Source organism: Xenopus laevis, chromosome 6L, assembly GCF_017654675.1.
Source record: "Xenopus laevis strain J_2021 chromosome 6L, Xenopus_laevis_v10.1, whole genome shotgun sequence".
Taxonomy (NCBI): domain Eukaryota; kingdom Metazoa; phylum Chordata; class Amphibia; order Anura; family Pipidae; genus Xenopus; species Xenopus laevis.
The window spans coordinates 133,413,495-133,426,960 of NC_054381.1; positions in this window are offsets into that span (position 1 = coordinate 133,413,495).

Here is a 13,466-nt window from a genome sequence, read left to right on the forward strand (position 1 = left end):
AGAACTGTACTTATAATGCTGCTGTACTTATCATGTCTGTGATCAGATGGGGTTGCCTGTTTCTCAATTATAACCATAATCCACAGCCAGCCTCGTCACACTTATTACCAGGTGGGTCTGGGTCATGTATGATAATTTCTGGGTTTGTAAGCAGGCTACACACTTGGATTTATGAGAATATTGCCCAGTGAGAACTCTCTGCAAATGACTGAAAACTACTACTACTAGTACTCTATCTATATATGAATATTTCCCAAGGTAAATTGTATTTCATTGTCTATGTATGACACTGATAAAAGCCACATAAACCAAATTTTTTGCAATACTGTCAACTAATATTTAGCTACTCTTTACTGAATTACTTAACTTGACCTTCCTAGTTTCCCCTAAAAAATATTTTACAGGAGAAAAATGGCCCGATATTTAGTAATCGATCTTTTAATAATCAATCTATCAAGCTCTTACCTGGGCCCTTCCAGTGGACATGATGCTTTGCTCTGCTTTTGATTTCTGCGATATCCAATTCAAAAGAAGGTCACTGTCTCCAATAATGGGGCAAATTTACTAAAGGGCGAAGTGACTAACGCGGGCGAAAATTACGCATCTACGCCTGGCGAAGTGTTGCGCTGTAAGCGAAGCCGTTGCTGGCAACTTTTCGTAGGTTAGTGAATTTGCCCCTATATGTTTTTGTTTTGTGTGCAGGGATGGTCCTGCCATGAAGTGAGTTAAGAATCTTGTCTCCTGAAATAAATTGCATCTGGGAACTCCAGTCTTCCACAAACGGCAAAGACTTGCTCTAATCTGAAATTACATGGACTCTTACATGCTAGACTTATGGCTCATGAAGACCAAGCTACAGTGAAAACTTAATTGCTTGAAATCTCAATAAAGTATTTGGATTGAATGCAGGGAAATTAGGCTCAGGCCCTTCCATGCATATGTACCATAGGGATGAAAGATGTTGATTTCTTTTCTGTTGATTTCACATGGTTACTTGAGTATAATTTAGTGTGACGTGAGTATCAGCTCGCTAAAACACAGACAATGAAGCATAACTTCAGAAGGTCAAATGTTGGCACCTTTGCACTTTTATAAACATGCTAGTTCTACCAGAAAGCAATAATGCTATGTGATATTCACATATGTATTTATTTTATTTAAAATCTATCAAACCCCCCTTTCCCCCAGAAAAAAAAAATGGAAACAAATATTAAGTGATCCTATATGGTTTGAACAAAATTATTGGCACTTTGCAGAAGTTGTAAAAATGTATTTGGATTTCAAGCAGGTGATTCTCCTTTTATTTGTAAGTAAATAAACCTTTAATGAGCTACAGGCAGGGCCGCCATCAGGGGGGCACAGGGGGTACTACTGTACCGGGCCTAAAGGGGGGCCCGGTTGTGCTACACCATTCGAAATAGCCTTGCCCCCTTGACTACAGAGCCGCATCTGCCATAGTCCCGAACTGCCAAAGTCTGAACAGCCAAAGAACCGAAGTTAAAGTCCAGAGGCCGCGAAAAGAACCAAAGTCACAAAAGGAGCCAAAACTGAAGTCACGAAAGGAGCCGAACTTTAAGTCCCAAAGCCATGAAAATATCCAAAGTCACAGAAGGAGCAAAAATGTAAGTCCTGAAGCCGCGAAAAGACCCAAAGCCGTGAAACGACCCGAAGTCACGAAAGGAGCAAAAATTTAAGTCCTGAAGCCGCGAAAAGACCCGAAGCCGTGAAAAGACCCGAAGCCATGAAAGGAGCCGAACTGAAGACACAAGTTCAGTTCTGCTGAACACCAAAATGTGATTTTTTATTTTATTAAACCCCTGGCCAACAATGTATTAATTTAATAATTTTAACAATGTTTTTTTTTAAAAAAAAATATTCTCTGGGGCCCTAATGTTTCTTTTTAACTTCTAAGGGAGGGCCATGACGCCTATGTTTTTTTTAAAAAAAAACTTTTATGGGGGGCCCTTGCAGAGTGTTTAAAAAAAAACTTTTATGGGGGCCCAAGTGCCAATTTTTTTTTTACTTATGGGGGGCCCTGACCATCAATGATTATTAAAAAAAACTTTTATGGGGGCCCTGGTGCCACAGTTTTTTTAACTTATAAGGGGGCCCTGACCATTAATGGCTTTTTAGAACGTGTGTGGGGGATTAGCCTTTTAAGCGCTGATGTCTGTGTGGTCTTTTAATTGTGGTGTGGTTGGGCTGTATCTGGAGTGGGCGGGGCCCCGTGATTTCTAATGGCGCCCCCTGCTACAGGTGCCTGCAATATAAGGAACACATTCATCCAGTTTGAAATGTCTGTGTGTACCACACAACACAGAGAAAAGAAAGAAAGTAGAGAACTGTCAGAGGAGGTGAAGCAGAAAATTGTAAGGCAGCAGGGGCAATCTCAATGTCTAGCTTCAGAGACCTTAATGTTCCTTCATCCACCAGATGCAATATATTGCAATATGCACTAGAAGATTTGATCAAAGATCACAGATATTGTCATGAAAAACCTCAGTCAACTGCCAGACAGAGTGAAGCAGAGTTTCAGACACTAGACTAGGTTTCAACTTTCACCTTTCGTGATCTGTGGTAGGAGACCCAGGAAGACCCCATACTAACAGAGAAAAATAAGAAAGCCTAACTAGGGGTTGACCGTAGCACCTCTGAACAACCCAAAATCATCCTTGGAGTATGTCCTGTGGACAGATGAGACTAAATAGGAGAGATTTTTTGGTAAAGAACATCTATTTGTTTACAGGAAAAAATTAAGCCTTCGATGATATCACTATCCTTAAATTCAAATATGGCAAAGGTTTGCTGATGTTTTATTGTTGCATTACTGTCCCTGAAATTGATTGACTTGAGCCTGTGCATGGCATCATGAAATCAGGAGATTGCCAGGAGTGCAATATTGAACCCAGTGTCAGTAAGCTGAGTCTCTGTCGAAAGATCATGGGTGTTCCAGCAGTAGAATGATCCAAAGCACACTGCAAAGAGCAAGCAGCAATGGTTAAAGACAAAACACTAGCAATGATTCCAGATCTAAATGACATTGAACACTTGTGGAGAGATTTGGGGGCAAATTCACTAACCTCCGAAAATTCGCCAGCGATGGCTTCGCTCACATCGCAACACTTCGCCAGGCATAGATTCGCCAGGACAACGCTAATTCACTAAAATCCGAAGTTGCGTCCAGGGCGCCTTACGCTGGCGAAATAGTGCTAGCGTTACTGCGGCAATCGAAGTTAAAGTTGAATGGACGTATATGTTGCAGCAAATATATTACACAAGCCCGGGAAACCTTAATAAAATAAAAAAAGAGTTGTTATATTGCCCTACACATGATCTCAGTGTATAGTTTATGTGCCTTATGTTAGGAAATGTAGCCTATCACCCTGACTTTGAAAAATTATAAAACTAATTTTTGAGGAACTCCTATCTACTCTATTGCACTTCGCCCGGTCTGAGGTGGCAAAGGCAAGTCTGGCGTAACGTTCAGTAAAATCTGCATCTTAGTGAATTTGCATAGTTATTTCCATTCGCCAGAGCGCAACTTCGCCAGGCATAACGGAGAGAATTACCGCTAGAGTCTAGCTCCTTCGCTAGCGAAGTTTCGCCAGCGACCACTAGTAAATCGGCAAAGTAACGAAATTACTTCACGCTGGCGAATTTTCGCTAACGTTAGTCACTTCGCCCTTTAGTAAATCTGCCCCTTGAAGAGAAAGCATTCTTCACATCTGGGTGAACTGAAGCAATCTGCAATAGAATAGTGGTCTAAACTGTCAGTGGAGAAATGTAGAACACTAATTTATAGCTTTAGGAAATGTAATTTGTGAGTTAGTTAAAAAATAGTGCAAATGCAATGCTGAACCTGTACTTCGATGCCTCCGTAAAGCTGGCCCTTGAACATTTTGGGGGCTTTCCAATCAATATACTGCCATACGAATGAGTTTGGTATGGTGTCATTTGGATGGCCAAATTGCACTTGTGGCCCCTTCCTATTTTAAAGTGGCCAGGGCCGGATTTACATAGTGGGCGCCCCCAGGCCTTCTGTTGTTCGTCGCCCCCGTACCCTCCCCTTTATTTACGCACATTTTTGAAGCAATGGGGATTGGTGCACAGAAAGTTTAAAAACTGTTGTATCTCCTGCACATCCCCAGTTTTTCTGAACCAATGTGGGTGTGGTTGGGCAGCATGCTGCCCCCTAAAATCCTGCTGCCCTAGGCCCGGGCCTTGGTGGCCTTTCCACAAATCCGGGCCTGCAAGTGGCATACTACAAATGTGGACTGATAATGTAGAAACTGAATTCATTGGCTGATCATAATTATATCTGAAAAGGACGGCCTAATACAGACATATTCTAACTTCTCTTTATTAATATTGGATATTTCAAAGCAAAGAAACAATGAACATTATTCTTGTGTTGATCTCCTGTGAAAGTAATTCTTTCACAAGAGATCAACATCAGACGGTACAGAATCACACTAATACAAATTAATGAAAGTAAAGGGTCATATATTATTCAGTTGCTGAGCAAGTCAGGGTGGTTTTTTGAATTAAATAAATGTGATAAAATGACAGCTCTAATAACTTTGCCCCTCCTCGGGTATTCTAGTCCCTAAACATAGAGGGGGGGTGGTTTGCTTGGTGTTTTCATGGCCACTTTTGTTGCCTGTCATTGCCTCCCATAGAACGATACACTGTGCCTAAGGCAAACAAAAGTGGTGACAGACGGACACTTCTCAGAAATGCTCACTTCAGTGTTTCAGAGAGATCTCTGCCTCTGCTAGTATGTTCATTTTCCAGCACATTAAGCACACTACATTACTATAAGAAAACTGACACCACAAACTAGAATGGTATTGAAATTACATATTAAAAGGTGTGTAAGTATATTCTCACGAGGACTTTCTAAGTAGTAAAACATCAGGTGCAAAGTTTGTTCTTGTAACCTACAGCTAACATGTTTCAGTTTGGGGTTTCTGGAATGCTGTTGGAAGTTAATTTCTAATTATTTACTATGTAATAGTTATTTACCCCTATGGCAAAATACACAAAACACACTTTAGCAGGTCTCGAATCAATATAATGTAAGCATACCACATTACTGCACAATATCTTATTGCAATCCAGAAAATAATAACTTACAATAGCTCCCAATTTTCTTGGTTTCTTAGTCTGGGGTCACATGACATAGAAATTCCAGCCAAACTACGATCAATAAATGCCTTTGAGGCTTTTGTGTGGGTATTGGATAAGCAGCATATTTCCATCAGGAAGTTGTTGACTTTCAGGCTGCCTTGTCTGCTGTGAGCAAATGGCTAGTTCACAAGCAGCCAGTCATAATGATTCAGACCGGAATATCCACAGTGAAATCCTGGGTACTCCTCTATTAGATGACTCCCTCTGCCTGCCTACAGCCCCAAGCAGCTGGAGAGAAACTCCATGACATGGGTAGCACCAAGCAAAACACGTTGACTTTGTGGCCCTCAGGAAAAAGAAAGAATTAATGAAGGCAGTGGTGGGGTTGCATTCTCCCTTTTAATATCCACACCCAGGGGCAAGTTTACTAAGCGGCGAAAATTCGCCAGCGACAGCTTCGCAGGCAGTGCAACACTTCACCAGGCGAAAATTCACGCAGACAACGCTAATTCACTAACATGCAAAGTTGCGTCCAGGGCGCTGAACGTTGGCGAAGTTATGCTAGCGTTAAATAGCGATGGCTAATTTGCATTACGGTGGGAAGTTAAAGTTGAATGGACGTTTATGTTGCAGCAAATACATTACTATTACACAAGCCCAGGGAAGCTTAATAAAAGAAAATAAAGTTGTTATAATGCCCTACACATGAGCCCAGTGTATAGTTTATTTGCCATATGTTAGGAAATGTAGGGGGAAGCCAGTTACCCCCCAAAAAATATATGCTCTTTTGCAGCCTATCACCCTGAAAAAAGGAAAAGTCGCCAGCGTTTTTTTAGGACTTAGAAAATGTTTCAACTAAATTTTTAGGAAGTCCTATCTAATCTATTGCACTTAACTTGGTCTGAGGTGGCAAAGGCAAGTCTGGCGCAAGAGGTAACGTTCAGTAAAATCCGCATCTTAGTGAATTTGCTCAGTTACGTCCCTTCGCCAGAGCACAACTTCGCCTGTTGATTAAGTGCGAATGAGCGTCAGTGTCAGTCTCTTTTGCTAGCGAAGTTACGCCTGCGCCCGTTAGTAAATCGGCGAAGTACTGAAATGACGTCACTTCACCCGTCCTAGAATCAACTTTAAACATTATTTGATGAATATGGGGTGGTTCAACTTTAAGTAAACTTTTAGTATGTTATAGAATGGCAAATTTTAAGCATCTATTCAATTGGCCTTCATTTTTTCTGTTTTATAGTTTTTGAATTATTTGCCTTCTTCTGATGCCAGCTTTCAAATGGGGGTCACTGACCCCATCTTAAATGCAATGCTCTGTAAGGCTTTTGTTATGGATACTTTAAATAACCCTTCTTTCTATCCAGGCCCTCTCCTATTCATATTCCAGTCTCTTATTCAAATCACTTGCATAGTTGCTTGAGTAATTTGGACCATAGCAACCAAATACTGAAATTGCAAACTGGAGAGCTGCTGAATAAAAATCTAAATAACTCACAAACCACAAATAATAAAAAATTAAAACCAGTAGAGAATTGCCTCTGAATATTTAAAGGTGAACAACCTCTTTAAGGGACTAAAACAGCTGGCATTTTTTATACTTAATATTTTAAGCTCAGAAACCACACCAGACGGCAAGTGGGGGATTTTAAAAGGGACACTTATACTAAACATCTACAGTTCTTGACTACAATGGCACTTTTAGTCTAAATTATTATTCCTTAGGGGACCCATCACGCAAAAAAAATATTCATAATCCTATTTTAACCCATTTGTCAAGCAAAATGAACTTTAATTAAACAATATAAATTATTTGAATCTTGTTTCCTTCAGTCTGGGAATTCATAATTATAGCAAGCAGGCAGGAGCCATTTTGTGGATACTGTTATTAAGACAAGCCTTGTATCATCTCAGAATCTTGTTTGTGTAACCAGAATAAGGGACCTGATGTCCATCCCCATGCCCTGGCTACACAAATAAACGGTGAAGAGAACTGGGGGAATGTGGGGAGAGCAGTGACATCTGGGAAGCGCTGAATGGAAAGTGAAAGTAATTGTCTGCCTTAGGCATAGAGGAGGGGCAGCCAATATTTGATTGACAGCTGAGATTTTTCAATGAGCTTACAAAAGCTATGAATACTTTAATAAAAAATAGAAATTATTATACAGCTTTTTGTGTCTGGGTGACAGGTCCACTTTAAGTATATGGCACCAACATATTCCACAATGCTTTAAAGAGTTTATACATGATTCAAATCAGTCCCTGCCCCAGTGGAGCTTGTAATCTAAGGTCCATAGCATAGTCATTTTCTAGGTTAATTTTATTAGGAGCCAATTAAATGTGGTGAAAAATGGAGTACCCATACACGTACAGGTAGAACATACAGACTCTTTTCATAGAGTAAATGTCTAAGCTAGGGCACCATATTCCAAACCTCTTACCAGATGGTATTCATCCCAGGGTACTTAGCGAGCTTAGCTCTGTGATTGCCAAACCTCTTTAATTTTTCAGGATTCAATGAGATCTGGCATAGTGCGAGAGACTGGAGAATTGCTAATGTGGTGCCTCTGTTCAAAAAAGTATCCCGTTCTCAGCCTCAAAACTATAGTCCAGTTAGTCTGACGTCAGTGGTAGGAAAGTTTTTCGAATGGTTATGGTATTCATCCCATCCCAGGATGCTGCCACTTTGCGGAGGGATTTGTCTAAGTTGGGAAACTGGGCAGCAAACTGGAAAATGAGGTTCAATGTTGATAAATGCAGGTTATGCACTTTGGCAAAAATAATATAAATGCAAGTTATACACTAAATGGCAGTGTTTGAGGAGTTTCCTTAAAAGAGAAGGATCTAGGTTTTTTTTAGATAACAAGTTGTCCAATTCTGGACAGTGTCATTCTGTGGCTACTAAAGCAAATAAAGTTCTGTCTTTCATAAAAAAGGGCATTAACTCAAGGGATGAAAACATAATTATGCCTCTTTATAGGTCCCTGGTAAGGCCTCATCTGGAGTATGCAGTGCAGTTTTGGACTCCAGTCCTTAAGAGGGATATAAATGAGCTGGAGAGAGTGCAGAGACTAAGTGCAACTAAATTGGTTAGAGGGATGGAAGACTTAAATTATGAGGGTAGACTGTCAAGGTTGGGATTGTTTTCTCTGGAAAAAAGGCGCTTACGAGGGGACATGATTACACTTTACAAGTACATTAGAGGACATTATAGACAAATAGCAGGGGACCTTTTTACCCATAAAGTAGATCACCGTACCAGAGGCCACCCCTTCAGACTAGAAGAAAAGAAATTTCATTTGAAGTAACGTAGGGGGTTCTTCACAGTCAGGACAGTGAGGTTGTGGAATGCACTGCCGGGTGATGTTGTGATGGCTGATTCAGTTAATGCCTTTAAGAATGGCTTGGATGATTTTTTGGACAGACATAATATCAAAGGCTATTGTGATACTAAACTCTATAGTTAGTATAGGTATGGGTATATAGAATTTATGTGAGAGTAGGGAGGGGTGTGTGTATGGATGCTGGGTTTTCATTTGGAGGGGTTAAACTTAATGGACTGTTTTTTTAACCCGATTTAACTATGTAACTATGTAATCTACTAAACTGCTGCTACTTCCAAACTGGTTGGTCTGTGTACAGGAGACACGGAGGATAAGGTGCTTAAAGGGATACTGTCATGGTAAAACATCTGCACTGAAATTCATTTTTCAAAAGAGCAAAAAGATTTTTTTATATTTTATTTTAAAATTTGACATGGGGCTAGACAGTCAGTTTCCCAGATGCCCCCAGTCATGTGACTTGTGCTCTGATACACCAGACACTCTTTACTGCTGCACTGCAAGATGCAGTGATATCACCCCCTCCCCTTGCAGCCCATACACAGAACAATGGGTAATTAGATAACTGTCCCCTGGTAGATATAATAACATTCAATAGTAAAAATCCATGTCCCACTTTGACTCCTTCAGTTACATAGAGTAGGAGAAACAACAGCCTGCCAGAAAGCAGTTACATAGTGAAGCACTGGCTCTTTCTGAAATCAGCTGACCAGGCAAAATGACCTGAGATGCCTATACACCAATATTACAACTAAAAATATATACTTGGTTCAGGAATGAAAATTTACATTTTTTAAATATAAACTACACCATAAAAATGAGGATAGGATGCCTTTAAAGGGGCCAACAGATACTGCAGGTAATTGCCCAAAGATATCTGGGATACATTGACAGCATATCACACTATAATCACACTCTCTATGCACAGGTGTGCTACATTAGGAAATCCTCATAGCAGCAAAGGGCATTCATACAGATCAATCGGTCATTCACCTGGCTGCTGTGTGACATGGCAGAGGTCATATTCCCTGGGAACCTGAGGAGTGTGAGGTTCTTCTATTCAGGGACGTGGTAGCATTTTCCTATTATCTGCAATTAATATTTGTTCAGTTGTTAGCTGTGGTCACCTGATTAGAACGACAGTCACGGGTTAAATGGCCAGTGCACTATTTTTTTCTGCAGTGCGTTATAATTAATTGTTGTGCCTTGGTCTCTTGTTACATGGCAGAAGCCAGTCCAGTATTTCTCAGTCACTCTCTTTGGGCTGGCAGATTGCTGCTTGTAAACACACGTGGTTCGCCAAGAGAAGTTTCTGTCCATTGGCTGATAAGTGCTACGCCTCTGCTCTAACATATATTGGAGCTGTTGCCTTGTCTCACAGTGAGAAGTTCACGTCTGCGCCACAACTGGGAGGGACGATTTGTTCACAATAAAACAGGAGTGTGGCCTGTTCTGGTGTATACTGTATGTACATTTGCTACAGTGATGCCCTTTGTAGATTATTGGCCTTTCCTTTTTCTGTTGTATGAAGCATATCATGCTATGCCGTACAATGCTGATAACTCATGGAAGAGTTAACATATTGGACAAAATAAGAACAATAATCGTCTGGCCACACAGGTAGAATTCGGGAGATTAGTCGCCAGGCGACAAATCTCCTCTTCTTCAGCGCGACTAATCTCCTTGATCTGCCTTCCGCCGGCTAAAATGTTAATCGCCTGGGGGCAGGCACATGGATCACTTCGTTTTCCGAAGTCGCCCGTAATTGCCTCACGAGGAACCATCGGGCGACTTCGGAAAACAAAGCACTCAGTGTGCCTGCCCCTAGGCAATTTACATTTTAGCCGGCAGAAGACAGGTGAAGGCAGATCAGGGAGATTAGTCGCCATGAAGATTTGTCGCCTGGTGACTAATCTCCCGAATCTGCCTGTGTGGCGAGACCCTAATACATTTTAACATAGGCCCTGGCAAAATAACACCAGCCCTGGTAAAACCCTTCAGCTACAAGTACATTTTACTTACATGAAAGTAGGACATAAACTTCACCAGAGACCAAGCACAAACCTTGCATTTTACCTATTTTATTACCAATATGGTGCCTATCATCGTCATTTGGTTCTGTGATGTCTCTAGTCAGTTTTGGCAAAGATAACATAAAGGGGTTGTTCACCTTTAAATTAACTTTTCATATAATATAGAGCGTGATATTCGGAGACAATTTGCAATTGGTTTTACCTTTTTATGATTTGCGGTTTTGGAGTTATTTTGTTTTTCTATTCAGTAGCTCTCCAGTATACAATTTCAGCAATCTGGTTGCTGGGATCCAAATATACCGTAGCAATTGATTTTAATAAGAGACTGGAATATAAATAGGAGAGGCCTGAATACAAAGACGAGTAATAAAAAGTAGCAATAGCAATAGACATGTAGCATTACAGTGACCCCCATTTGAAAGTTGGAAAGAGTCATAAGAAGGCAAATTATTCAAAAACTATAAAAAAAGAAAAAATTAAGGCCAATTGCAAAGATGCTTAGCATTAACAATTTTTAACATACACAATCCTTCATATACATGGAGTGCTGGTCCATATTAGTGTTGCCATCACAATGACCATGTTTGTTGAAATTGTGCTTCTCCATCTTGCAAGTGGTGTTTTTATAATACCAATTGTTGCATGACTGTGTATGAATCTGTAGCTTGAGTATTTTAATCACTGTGAACAGGGTTGGACTGGGCCGGCGGGACACCGGGAGAAAACCCGGGGGGCCCCGCCGGCCCAGGCCAGCTCCCTGTCGCTGCCCCGAAAAAGGGTGCACATCCTAGCGGGGGTGGGTACGAGCGTGTGCGGGAATTTTGTGTGCGCACCAGGGGTCCAGAGGGGGCTTTGCAGCATGGACAGGGGTTGGAGGGGAGCCTCGGGTGAAAAAGCAATGGGCCCCGCTGACCCAGACACACACCCGTTTGCTGCCTTCACTTGCCCCTGCTGTCTCCTGATCTGCTCCTCTGGTCCCAATCACGGCCACAACTAGAGTACGTGCAAGGGGCGCGGAGGGAGGGGGTTGCGTTGCGCCTGGGGCAGGAGGGCCTGGAGAGGGGTTGCACCTGCAGAAGGGGGTCTGGAGGGGGGGGTGGGGGCCCTTGTGTTAGAAGCCCCAGGGGCCCTGTGACCTTCCAGTCCGACACTGACTGTGAAGATAAATGAACAGCGGTGCACCTTTCCCCAACCCCACGGGTTACGTGTGACGCTCATAAACATTGTGGTAAATCACGTGTGACGCGGGTCACCCCCTCCCCCGTATATTGGAGTCAGACCTGGGCCCCCATGGGGTCTACTCTCTCTATAGTTACCTACCTATTATATTTTTTTTAAGTGGCAGTTCAACCAAATGAAAAGCAGCTTCAACTAAAGTACAAACATCTGTAATGGTCTGTAATGGTGTATTGCAAGGTGGAGGAGGTCACAGTCAATATAAAAGTGTCTAGATTGTGAATCTGAAAGAGACATAGCTTTAGAGTTGCCTGTCTTTGTGCAGATGCCAGTGTTGGTATGTTATGAGTACAGCCAATGTTCCCTTTTAAGGTACACACGCACAGATTTTGAGGCCAGTGCACACAACAAATTGGTGCGCACAAAGAACTTTATCTGAGAACACAACATTTTGAGCACACAGTTTTTAAAAATTGCACACACAAAATATGCGCACAGAATAATTTTTTTAGCACATAGTTGAGAAGGAATTAGAGGGAACATTGTAAAGGACCACATATTTTTCATAAAGTTGTACAATGAATCTTAACTGCCTGTGTGTATAACACCCATGCCATCAGTTCATGTAATATTCTTTGTACATGCCATAAGTGGGCTAAAACAGAAAGACCATTGTATTAAATGGTGTGCAGTGGGATTTCTCTGATTTGTTTTAGTTGTACTGCAGTGCAGCATGTAATGCTAATCAATTTCCCAGCAATGATCTTATATTGCTATGCAAACTCTTATACTGAATGTGGTTTGCAGATATAGTTACATAGTTATGGTTGGTTGAAAAAAGACCATATATATATATATATGTGTGTGTGTGTGTGTGTGTGTGTGTTTGGTATTCATTATCCAGAAACCCGTTATCCAGAAAGCTTTGAATTACAGAAAGGCTGTCTCCTCCCATAGACTCCATTTTATCCAAATAATCCAACCTTTTCAAAATGATTTCCTTTTTCTCTGTAATAATAAAACAGTTTCTTGTACTTGGTCCAAACTAAGATATAATCAATCCTTGTTGGAAGCAAAACCAGCCTATTTGGTTTATTTAAGGTTTACATTAATCACTACTAGACTTACGGTATAAAGATCCAAATTGCGGAAAGTTCTGTTATCCGGAAAGCCCCAGCCGAGCATTCTGGATATCAGGTCCCATACCTGTGAAGTTCACAGGCACCATCTTCAGCCGCTTCCGTAATCTTCGGGTCTTCTTCCGGCACTTCAGCAATTTCTGTGACTTTTGGCGCATGCTCAGTTGTCGCGAAACAGAAAATTGCTCCAACTTCACATGCGCCGATATGCCGCTCTATTCCTGAAGATTAACAAAGAGAAGAATGTCATAATTATCCATTACTATATGTTATCTATTTAGAGTCTGAACTCTTAAACATATGAAGAATAAGAAAACCCTTAAAATCAGCCTTTATCTATGACAAAGAATAATGTTGAAATACAAGGATAGTGGATGTAATTGTGTCCCTTAAAGGAATAGTTCAGTGTGAAAATAAAAACTGGGTAAAAAAATAAGCTGAGCAAAATAAAAAATGTTTCTAATATAGTTAGTTAGCCAAAAATGTTATGTATAAAGGCTGGAGTGAACAGGTGTCTAATAAAACAGCCAGAATCCAACTTCCTGCTTTTCAGCTCTATAACTCTGAGTTAGTCAGCGACTTGAAGGGGGGCCACGTGGGACATTTCTGTTCAGTGAGTTTGTAATTGATCCTCAGCATTCAGCTCA